This window comes from Podarcis liolepis (assembly GCF_965112155.1).
Source record: "Podarcis liolepis genome assembly, chromosome: 1".
Taxonomy (NCBI): Eukaryota; Metazoa; Chordata; class Lepidosauria; order Squamata; family Lacertidae; genus Podarcis; species Podarcis liolepis.
The window spans coordinates 108,011,332-108,022,124 of record NC_139554.1 but is presented as its reverse complement, the minus strand read 5'-3'; the positions used below and the strand labels follow the sequence as shown (position 1 = coordinate 108,022,124).

General features: G+C 39.8%; 1 long non-coding RNA gene across 4 annotated transcripts in view; it reads right to left on the bottom strand.

Moving 5' to 3' along the window:
• The window catches only part of LOC310703232, a 403,937-nt gene extending 394,850 nt beyond the window's left edge, over positions 1 to 9,087 (bottom strand). For all 4 annotated transcript variants that reach the window (XR_014524019.1, XR_014524020.1, XR_014524021.1 and 1 more), the window contains exons 1-2: positions 8,347 to 9,087; positions 7,037 to 7,118 (exon numbers count right to left, since the gene is read on the bottom strand). This is a non-coding gene — a long non-coding RNA (uncharacterized lncRNA). The remainder of the gene's footprint in view (positions 1 to 7,036; positions 7,119 to 8,346) is intronic.
• Positions 9,088 to 10,793: the final 1,706 nt, after the last annotated feature.

Below are 10,793 nucleotides of genomic sequence, written 5' to 3'. Positions count from 1 at the left end.
CCAAGGCATTTTGGTGGCTGAGACAGAAGACCCTAAATGACAACCTACCTACAGTAGATAAATAGTTGACAATCTGACAATTAATGACTCTCGAAACCTGCCTCCCAACATCACTTCACTTAGCCTTAGGAGGACTAATATGAAAAAGTGCTAATATCATACTCCAGAGGTCTGCATCAGTTCTGTAGGCAATGCTGCCTTCTATCACACCTGTTTCACAAAACGTCAGGTATTGTAATCCTGGATCCAAGTTCATGGCTTTTGAAATAATCAGTCCCATCAGTACAAGAAGTTCTGCTTATGCAAAAAGCCCCCCCCCCTTCTCCCTCACATGAGTGGGGGGACCCCTAGAACAGATATAAGGGGCACACAGAGGAGAGAGAAGGTGATAATGTTCTGTTGCTCACAGAGAAATCTTTGCTGACAAAACTTTTCCCCAGCCCTGGAGATATCCACGATGAACCTGGGAACTTCTGCATGCAAACCAATTGCTCTGCCATTGAGTCCTTCCCTTATTGCAAATGAATACAACAGACACCGCATATTCGGTATGTGGCAAGGGCCTGAATCAATGGGTTTCTCCAAAGAGGAACAACTGCCTAAGCATAAGATTATGTCCCAGTTCCAAAGACATCATTGGTCCTATTGTGCTATTTAGCTTCCCTCAACAGCAATTCTACTCTAAATAGAGTGCTGGAGAAGTGGGAATATTGTTTTTATCTTCATTGCTACATTTGCCACTCTAGTAGAAGTAAGTCTATATTCCATCACTTCCTAAATACAGGAGGTTATGTGTGTATAATGCTAACTAATGTGTGCATGAGTGAGTACTTAGGTGTTTGGCCATGTGACACTGGTTAATTTTAAAACAACAGCTTGGCCTACCTCTCAAGCCATACTCCAGGTTTTAGGGGGTCAGGCAGCTTGCCTCCACCTATGGCAGTACTGAGCTCCTGTGCTATGCACCATTATCTGTTGGTGCCACCATGTTTATTACACTAGCCTCCAACGGATGTGTGTATGTTGGAGGCTGTCATAATTAGTATGGTGGTGCCTGCAAGTTAACGGATACTATGTGCACCTGGCCACCACCATCCCCAACTGCCCACAACTGCCACCTAGCTGAACCACATTAGCTGCATTGGTGGCTACAAACTGGTGGTTATGGGCCCTACTGGGGGCTTTGAAAGCATTTGCCCATGTATGCTGTCTGCTGGCCTGCCACCATGAATCACAACATTCTATATGTATCCTAAATGAGGTGTGTGAAATTAATGAGAATATTTTCACTTAGATATTTAGATGAGCCAGAAGAATGAGACCCAAGAAGATCTGAGGTAAATGCCAGCCTCTATAACTGACTTAATATTTGTCCTTATATAAGCCATTCACCTTGAGGGGCAGGTGAAGGATGGGGATTTTCCATTATAAACCTGGGATGACAGTAGTGGTTACCCACAAAGACAGTTGTTTAGTGACCAATTATACATGACTTATCTATCGCCAAGCTTTACATCATAGCAGTCTTTGTTTTTCCACATCACAGATATTACTGTAATAGATATTGTGGTTTTACTACCAATGTTTATATATAGCCTTCAATTAACTAATATATTTATATTTTTTTTAAAAAGAGCCCATCCATCATAATGTGATCATGGGGGGAATTTGAATGGAACTACTTAAGTAGTAATGGAACCATACGTTTGTTCACAATTTAGGAAATGGTTGGTTGGCAATCATCCGTCTCAGTAGACAATGAAGGAATGTGCTTTTGGGGGTGAAATCAAACTGTTGCAAGGTTATGGCTGAAATAGAACTAAATATCAATCACAACAGTCTGTATGCTGACCCTATAAAGTTTATACTGTTCTGGGCAAATATTCCTCAATAATTTCTAGATGATTTTCAATTCTATTTATGTGAAACGGAAGAACTATTTATCAAGATATTTACCATACAATAATAGTAAAATTGGAGAAGACTATCTTTGAGCTAAACGTAAACACAAATTTCAACTTTGTTTGCATCTGTTCATTTAGAAGGCTTGCATGGGGGGGGGAATGGTAACATAATTTAGCAAATAAATTAGATAACCTTTCTGACACAAATAGGGATCCACCAAGTGTGAGGAGAAGCAACTGTCACAGCAGACATATACTGTCTCATATACTGAAGCATAGTTAGATCAGGGTAGACTGAATGGTGCAATGAAAGTTAACATCTGCTTTCAATGAACACGCAAGTTTATTTCTGCTATCTTCAACTGATCTTTCCCTCCATTCTTATAGAGCAAGCTATGTAAGTTTTCTTTGGACATCCAATCTATGTTAACTTTTACACTTAAAATAATAAATTCATTTGCATTTTCCATAAATAAGTACTCAATGAGATTACAATGGATGAGAATATAAAAGGGGAATGAAAGCCCAACAACACAGGAGCTCTAATTATTTTATCATTAGATACCAATATTGCACTTACCACCCCAAATATTTTAACTCTCAGCTTCTGAATGTGCCAGGCCAAATTGCTTATATACAGTCTAAGAAGTGGTGTCAGCACAGTGACAAAAATCCAGGCTGAAGTTGTCTGGGAAATCTCATGTCCTTGGCCTTGCCTCACCAAATAGATGAAAAATTATAGGATGAACTTGACTGCCTTAGAACTTACTACCCTTCCAGCCTCAGTAGGACAGCAATTCACAGGAGGCAATTTCACAGGGATTTATTTAGGAGATTTAGTCAGCAGTGAAACTGCCTCTCTCTTCCCCCCACCCAAACCAATGCCTCTTCTTTGTAATGCATTGTTATGCTCACTGCTACAAAGGATGTAATACAATGCTCTAGGTACATGCAATGGTAAATTATCGGGAGGGGAGAGACAAAGTATCAGAGAGGGCAAACTATTGAAAACAGGAGGGACATGATGTCCAACTTAGAGTTACCCAAAAAATACGGTAATTCATATATTATATAAAAAGTGGATGAAGAGAAGTTCAACTTGCACATCCTTCTCTGTGAATTTCTACGGTAAAGTGAGAGCTCATAAATTTCATTGTGAGTTCAAACTTGCAAGATAATTTTCTACGGTCCAGTGTAAGCTGGATAATAAGAAGCATGAGTGAATGAGAAGGAATGAGTGTATGCAAAAACACAAACAAAAAACCCCATCTTGACAAGCTTGATAAACAGAAAGAAAATACTGTGAGCATGTCCAGTTTCACATTTTAAACTCATTTAATTCATCATTGTTTTTGCTCATTTCTTGCCAGCCTACCTCATATGACTGTTGTGACAATATAGAAGAGGTATAAAATGGCTGCAAAAGGGGACTTAGTGCTTGTATCACAGACATTACAGTTTTCCTCACACTTTCAACATTTATTTTATTTAATAAAATTTGTATACTGCTTAATTGTAAATAAAACTTTTAAGTCATTTTCCTTCCTAAGTTTCTTTCCAGGAGGGCTAGATCTTCTTTTTTTAAAAAAAAGTCTGAGCCCCCTTGCAGGCATGGGCCCTGGTGCAATTGCTCCAACTGCACATTATAACCTGGCTGTGTATGTACTAAGTGAGGCTGACTGGACACATGGAAATGGTGTTTGTAAGCAGCTTCTTTTATCTCCTGTTAGAAATACATTTAAATATCATATGTGGAAGGAAGAGAGCTCCACCTACTTTGATGGTTAACAGGTTTTAGAATTTTTTGTGTGTGATTCTGCCCCGGTCCCAGTAAGCTGATGGATAGTGCATTTTAGCAAATAAAGAGATTGCTGCTGTGCTGCATTAGTGGCATCATATGTATACTAACAACCTGACACATTCCAGTATTAGAAGCTGTACTTGAAGATACAACAGCCAAAGGCAGCACATAATTGTTTGTAATTTAGCACAAGTGATGCCTCTCTAATCAAATTCTCTTGTTGATATACTTCCGGGGTCTAGGCTTCCAGAAACAAAAGCATGGCTTTCATTTTTGGTTAACTTTTCCAGATTCGGTAAGTTGTGAAAAATATAATATGGTAAAAATGGTACCTTGGGGAACACTTTTTCAGTCTATTTAATTAAATGTAATGATAATCTGTGCAACATCTGATCAAATTTTTCATTAGATCTCATTTTTAATTTTTCACTAGCTTCATAATAAAGCATAATGATAAACCAAACCAATCATGAGCCTGCTTATAGATTTTCTGCTTTGTAATGTTTGTACCATAAAATCCCCCGCCTTCCCCCATGAAACACCAAGTAGCAAATTGCAGTATTATAGGCTTCCCTTAGTGACTGAAACATCCATTTCTGTGTGGCATCAGACTAATAGATATATTTCCGTAGGTAAATGGAAAGAATTTCTCGCTGTAATCTTATTTGAATTTCATTTCATTTGATTAAAGTAGGGAGGAGGGAGGGGGAAATTAAACAAAAGAATTCAAAATGAAATTGAAGAGATGTGTTGCTGGAACGAAAGTGAAGACAGTACCTGACATGATTTTCCTGAGCATAATGCTGCCAGACCTAATAGGGCAAGCTGTGGTATGAATGGATGATATCTTAGGTTTTTGTAATGCTAAAGGACTTATCAAGGTTTTTTTTTTTTAAGCAGATAAGGGAATCTAAAGTTATGTCAAACAAATTACATTTTAGTTATTAGCGGCTAGTTTGTAAATATCAAAGACCCACTTATTATAGTGCTTGGAGCTGCATTTGCATGCTGATGAAATGCGAGTGGATGGCTGTGAACTGTAGGGTTATCTCTAGTGGAGCAGTGGGGAGCTCCAGAATCAGACAGTTGAGCATCTGACCGACTCAAGAGTCCAAGCTGCAGACCTCTTCTATTCACTTTCTTCACAACAATTAAAATATGCAAAGTGATAATTTTCCTTAAGTAGCCTTAAATGTGCGATCTATTTAAATGTGAGGGAAAATTGCCTGAAGCTTCTGGTGTGAGGGACAAAAAAGAATAAATTATGCAAATAGCGGAAAGGGACTCTACCACTTGAACGCCTAATTTTCCTGTAATAAGCATACTGTTTCATTTAATTTTTTGCCTCTTATTAAAAGTGACAGTTCTTTTTGCACTGTCTGATGGTTATATCTGACACAAGCAAGGGGAAATGACTGCTAGACTAAATGCTAAAGCGTTTTGGTAGCTTTTTTAGATGATGGTTACATTCACAAAGTAATTATGCACTGAAGAGTCGAGAAATAAGGTTTAATTACACAGTAATCGCTTCTGATGGACACGGCAGAAGTGTGAACACCGCCAGACTGCAATCCATCAATGACAAACCCCTGGCCACTTTTAATTCCTCCTCATTTGCATCATAACCTCCGCACCAAGTTGCACAAATGCTGTTAAATGTTAATAGGAGCTGTCTCTCCACTCAAAATGAATGCTTAAGCTGTTTCATTTTTTTCCCTCCTCCACCTCAGACCTTCAAAACCAGCTCCTCTCTGAGAGCAGGCATTAAGCACAGAGCATGGTGCATGGTCACTGTTGTGCTAATTGGGAGCAACACTTAAAGTTTTATCTCTCAAGCGCTAATAATGCACACTGCTGACAAACCAGTGAATAAGTAATGGACTGGGGGTGTGGGGGGTGAAGAGAGAAGGCAAACGGCATGCCTGGAATGAAAAATGCAGTTGGGACTGTTGTTCAGTGACTAGCTATTTGATTAGGCCCTGTAGTCGTATTTAATCCAGATCCTTGGGGAACACAGACAAAATTACATCTTCATCTCATCAAACATTCAGCCATATTTAAGCATTCAGCTGATCATGCTTTTATTGTTTCTCTTGCAGCTACAGAGAGACAATGATGTGCTGAACTCTTCATTCTGTAACACAGAAAGACTGAGCTTAAACTAGGTTCTTTTATTGGGGAGAAGGGCAGAATTAGAGCTATGGTTTAAGCCCATTAAGTATGGAGAAGGGGTCCCCCCCTTGTTTACCAATTTATTTATAATCTCCTCTTTCTTTTCCCCCTTCATCATCCATGTTTGGACCAACTTACATCCTGAGACCGTTCCACATCATTAATTTTCAAATTATTCTTTTTCTACTAAGCAGTAGGCATCGTTTTGTCCTGATAAGAGGAAGATTCCTCTGCTGCGTACCCACCAGCAAGTTCCACTGACTGTTCCATGGAACAGGAAAGGTAATTTGTAAGCAGCCAGCTAAGTTTAACAGTAGAGTCCTAAGTGACAAAAAGCGTCTTTTTTTCCTCCATGAAGATTGAGAATTAACAACACCTTTCAGTGCATAATAGTTAAGCCTTTATCACTTCAGGAGCTGCTGATAAGGTTAAGAACACTAGACAAACTGCTCATTAGTGGGAAGGCTTGCCTTTTATATTAAAGACTGCTGGGTACTGAAGTTCCTCTAGTGAGCAATACATCCCTGGCATTTGAAAAGAACGAGCTAATCACAGCACATAAATGAATATGAGAAAACATGGCATAGTCTAGCGATATTAGGTTGGTTTTCCTATACATTTTATATGTGTGCAAAAATCATGCTCAGCAATGCAATGCAATTGCAAGCTCCCATCGATGCTGGCAACTTAGGTTTCTTGGATTTGCCAGCATCTTTCATCAAGATAACTTCCTTATATGAACTGCTATTCCTCTGGCTGTTCAGCACACATCTAAAAACACAAGCTGCACTCCCCAACTCATTTAGCTCATGATACGACCATGACAAGCAATGCAGACCATTGCAAATTTGTTCAACAGTGGTTACCAAAGCAAGAACAACCAAAATAGAAGTGATCAATGAATTTGTGGTTTGCAAACAATTCAAATGGCAATTAAACAATAAAATAATTGGCTCCATGCTGTCCTTCAATACTATCTCCAAATTTACTGCCTGAGATATGTTGCTTCATCCAACCCAAGGGTTAGGGCTGATTCTGTACCAAAACTTAAGTTTAATTTCAGCCCTTGGAAGGGCCCAGTAAAGGGCTTTCTCTGTTGCAGCCCCCATCATTAGCACACCAAGCAGCTGGGGTGAATTAAAGTGGAACAATCACTTACAGTTTCTGGAGTTCAAAGGCTTTATTCATGCAAGAACTATTTGCAGGATGAGTGGAGATGAAAGAAACAGATGACATCTAGTCTGGGGAAAAGAAAAAAATGGCTTCGTTTTCGGCATGAAGTTAACTCAGAGAGCTAAAAAAGGTGCTGGCTCGATTGCTACACAGTGCCCTCTGGTAGTTTAAAGCAACACATTCATTCACTACAAACTCAAGAGAAGGAAATTTGTTTTTCTCCAACAGCACCTAAATTGTGGGACTCCATCCCCTCAGAGGTGTGTCTGGCACCTTCGCTGTATAGCTTTCAGTGTGTGCTGAAGACACAAGCCTCTTTTTAAAGGGTGCCCCTGTTCTTCTAACTGTTACTTTGCTAACCAAGGAAACCCCCTACTGAATAAAGTGTTCACTGACTCCCACCGCTGAGGTTCCTTAAAGCACATAAACATAAAGAGATAAAGGAGTTGCAAAATACGCATGCTCAGAAGTAGTTTGAAGGACTGTAGTTCAGTGGTAAGGCCTCTCTGCCTTGCATGCATAAGGTCTCAGGTTCAATCCCTAGTGCCAGTCAGGCCAGACAATTCTGAGCTATGGTATGACTCAGGATCAGGCAGCTTTTGCTACATAACCCAAAAGCGTGGTTGCAGCCAATAATAATAATGATGATTATTATTATTCAATATTCAAAAGAAAAAGAGAGCATTGGGGCAAATGACAGAAAAACAATAGCAACCCACTATCATTAGCTCTTAAGTATCTTTCTTTTTCCTATTATATTATTATTATTATTATTATTATTATTATTATTATTATTATTATTCAATATTCAGAAGAAAAAGAGAACACTGGGGACAGGAAAACAATAGCAACCCACTATCATTATTTCTTAAGTATCTTCCTATTTCTCTCACTCCCTCCAAGATACTTTCTAGCTATGAAATCCTTCCAACACCTTCGCTAGCTAGGCCCAGCAATGGCCTCATATATATATATATATATATATATATATATATATATATATATATATAATTTTGACAAAGTAATAAGAATAAAGAAATAAGAATAAAAATTAAAATAAGAATAAAAATATTCTTCACACATTTTTATCCTTCTTATTCTTATTTTTATTCTTAGCAATGGCCTCTTCACTGCTATCCACTATTGAGTTTACCTCAGGATTTGTGAATGCTATGCAACACTAACTTAAGTGTTAAGTTGCAGGATTTAATTTTTATTCTTTTAATGAGTGGTCCTTTTGTATTGAACCCTACTGAAATCTTGTACATACGCCAATAAAGCTTTGAGAATACGAACCTGGGAATTTACCTCAGGAGGTTTGCTGGTTCTTCAAAATGGAGGCCTTTCTGCCTGTTCCCTCAGGGATTAGCATACGTTCTCTGCTCCCCTTACTGAGGCATACCTCCCCCCACCCCAGCTTCAGCCTCATAAACGCTTTTAAATAAATGAAATGAAATGAAACAAAATGAAACAAAATGAAACAAAATGAAACAAAATGAAACAAATGCAGCTGCTTGTTCCCCTCATAAGTTTCCTTTCTTCTGCCTGGAACAACGAAGCCTCAGGAGTCTGGTTAGGGCCGGCTCGGTTGCTAATTTACGGGCCGGATCCTTTCCACCCCCTGTCACGTTACAGGTATTTTGACTTTGGGCCATTTCAGGTGTGTTTCCAACGTGGCCCAAACAGTGGAAGCAGCAACCGCAGGCATGTCCTCTCAGCTCATTTCCTCGTGCCCGAACCGCGAGGCAGCAAAGTCGTGAGGCCAGCTGCCATTTCTCACAGACATACCCCGAATTGGCTCCAGCTGCTTTTGATCTGACTGCAGTTTCATTTTTGCCAGCCATGCCAACCTAACGGGCAGGGCAGGGCGGGCGCCTTCTGTGAGGTCTGGGGTTTGCAGAAGGAGGACTCTGGCTCCCTAATTGCCAGTCAGGTGTTCTCTTCACACAACTAAGCTTCATGTGGAAGGGAGAGCAAGGCCCCGCCTTCTGCCACTCATGCAATGCAGGGGAGGAATCCTTAGCAGGAGCCTGTTCAATACACACCTTGAATACACACCTCCCCTTGAAAACTGCGTGCATGCAGACATGGCCCCATGTGGGGAGGGGGCCAAGGCTGTAATTGTGGAGCTAGAAGCTGTGACCCCACCATCCCCACTCATGTGAGAGCTATAAATAAGTCAAAAATGTGTTTGTGTTTGTGTGTGTGTGTGTGTGTGAGAGAGAGAGAGAGAGAGAGAGAGAGAGAGAGAGAGAGAAGAAAAGAAAAGAGAAGAGAAGGGGGAGAGAGAGAGGGAGGAGAAGAGGAGAAAGAGAGAAGAAAGAAAGAAAGAAGGAAGGAGAGAGAGAGAGAGAGAGAGAGAGAGAGAGAGAAGAAAAAAAGAGAGGCATTTCCAAAGCAGCTAACTTCCTACCAAGAGAGACCTGCTGTACAGTAAAATTGCCACTTTTTATTTTCAAAACTCCTTGCACCCCAGGCAGACTGGAATAATGATGTTGTTGTTGTTGTTGTTGCTGCTGCTGCTGCTGCTGTTTGCAACACTTAAAAAAGAAAGAAAAAGTACTGGCAATATACCATCGATATTTTCCCCCACAGTATGCCCAAAGTATTCTGTCTACCCACCCACCCCTTCCGCCTCTCCACATTATTGTGGAAATGCCAAACGTCTTGCCTGGATATGGGTTTCATAGAGACAAGTACAAGTAAACTGAACTGGTTAGCAGTTGACAAGTACAGAGGAAGCTTCTGGCAAGATGATCACATTTCAACAAGTGTGCAGTTCTATAAAACAAAGATATTGAGTGAGGTGGAGGTGTTTAGATTCACAGCAAGGTTCAAAGGCCGCTCATCTAAATATTCAAGATTAAGGCATAGCACTCCGCCCCTCCCCCCCCAAAAAAGTGCCAGTGTTTTTAAGCGTGTTTGTTACGTTTGCTTTTTATATCCATGCTAACGAATGCAAGGTCACCCACATGGTACAATCACAATCCCTTTTTTGCTACACTCTGAATGGTGTTCCTGGGTTTTAGTGAGCAGTCAAACCAGTGCAGTGAGAAATACTGGAGGTGGCAATTATTGGAGAATCTCCAGTGCTTTCTATAGTCAAACACAGAGTTAGGGAAGAACAAAATTTTGCCAAGGCTCCACACAAAAAACACTAAATGTGGAGCTAATGTTGCAAACTGACAGAATTTTTCAAGCTGCTATGTGAAAATAAAATAAAACTTGTTTGACCAGTGACCTTTCAATACTATGTTTGCCAAAATATGATCCTGACAAATTGACATATATTCCCAATTTTGTCAAAAACAATTTTTGGAGGCTATATCTCTCTCACACAAAGAATCATTAAAAATGTATGTTTCCTCTCCATCTGGTGTACTCAACTGGGGTGTTGTCAATGGGATCAAATCGTAATCTAGACTGGTTGTGTATAAACAGTTGTCAATATTTCTGTTTCAAAAACTCTTCATTACACGAGTGTTTAGTTGCAGATACTGCAGGAGTTTCTAAGAAGGGCAACCGAGAGTTGAAACAGTTCTTACAAAATAGTGGCAGGCAGTCATAAAAAAGGCAGTCCACAATGCAATCCCAATTCCTAAAAGCCATTACTCCCTGTTTAGTAGGTGATAGACTATCAGAACCTGCAGTGTGACATGGATCTTTGTGGGCAGAACCAGATATCAACAGTGTGTGTGTCTAAAGCATTTAACAAAATATGTTATTTCATGTGTTGAAGCAAA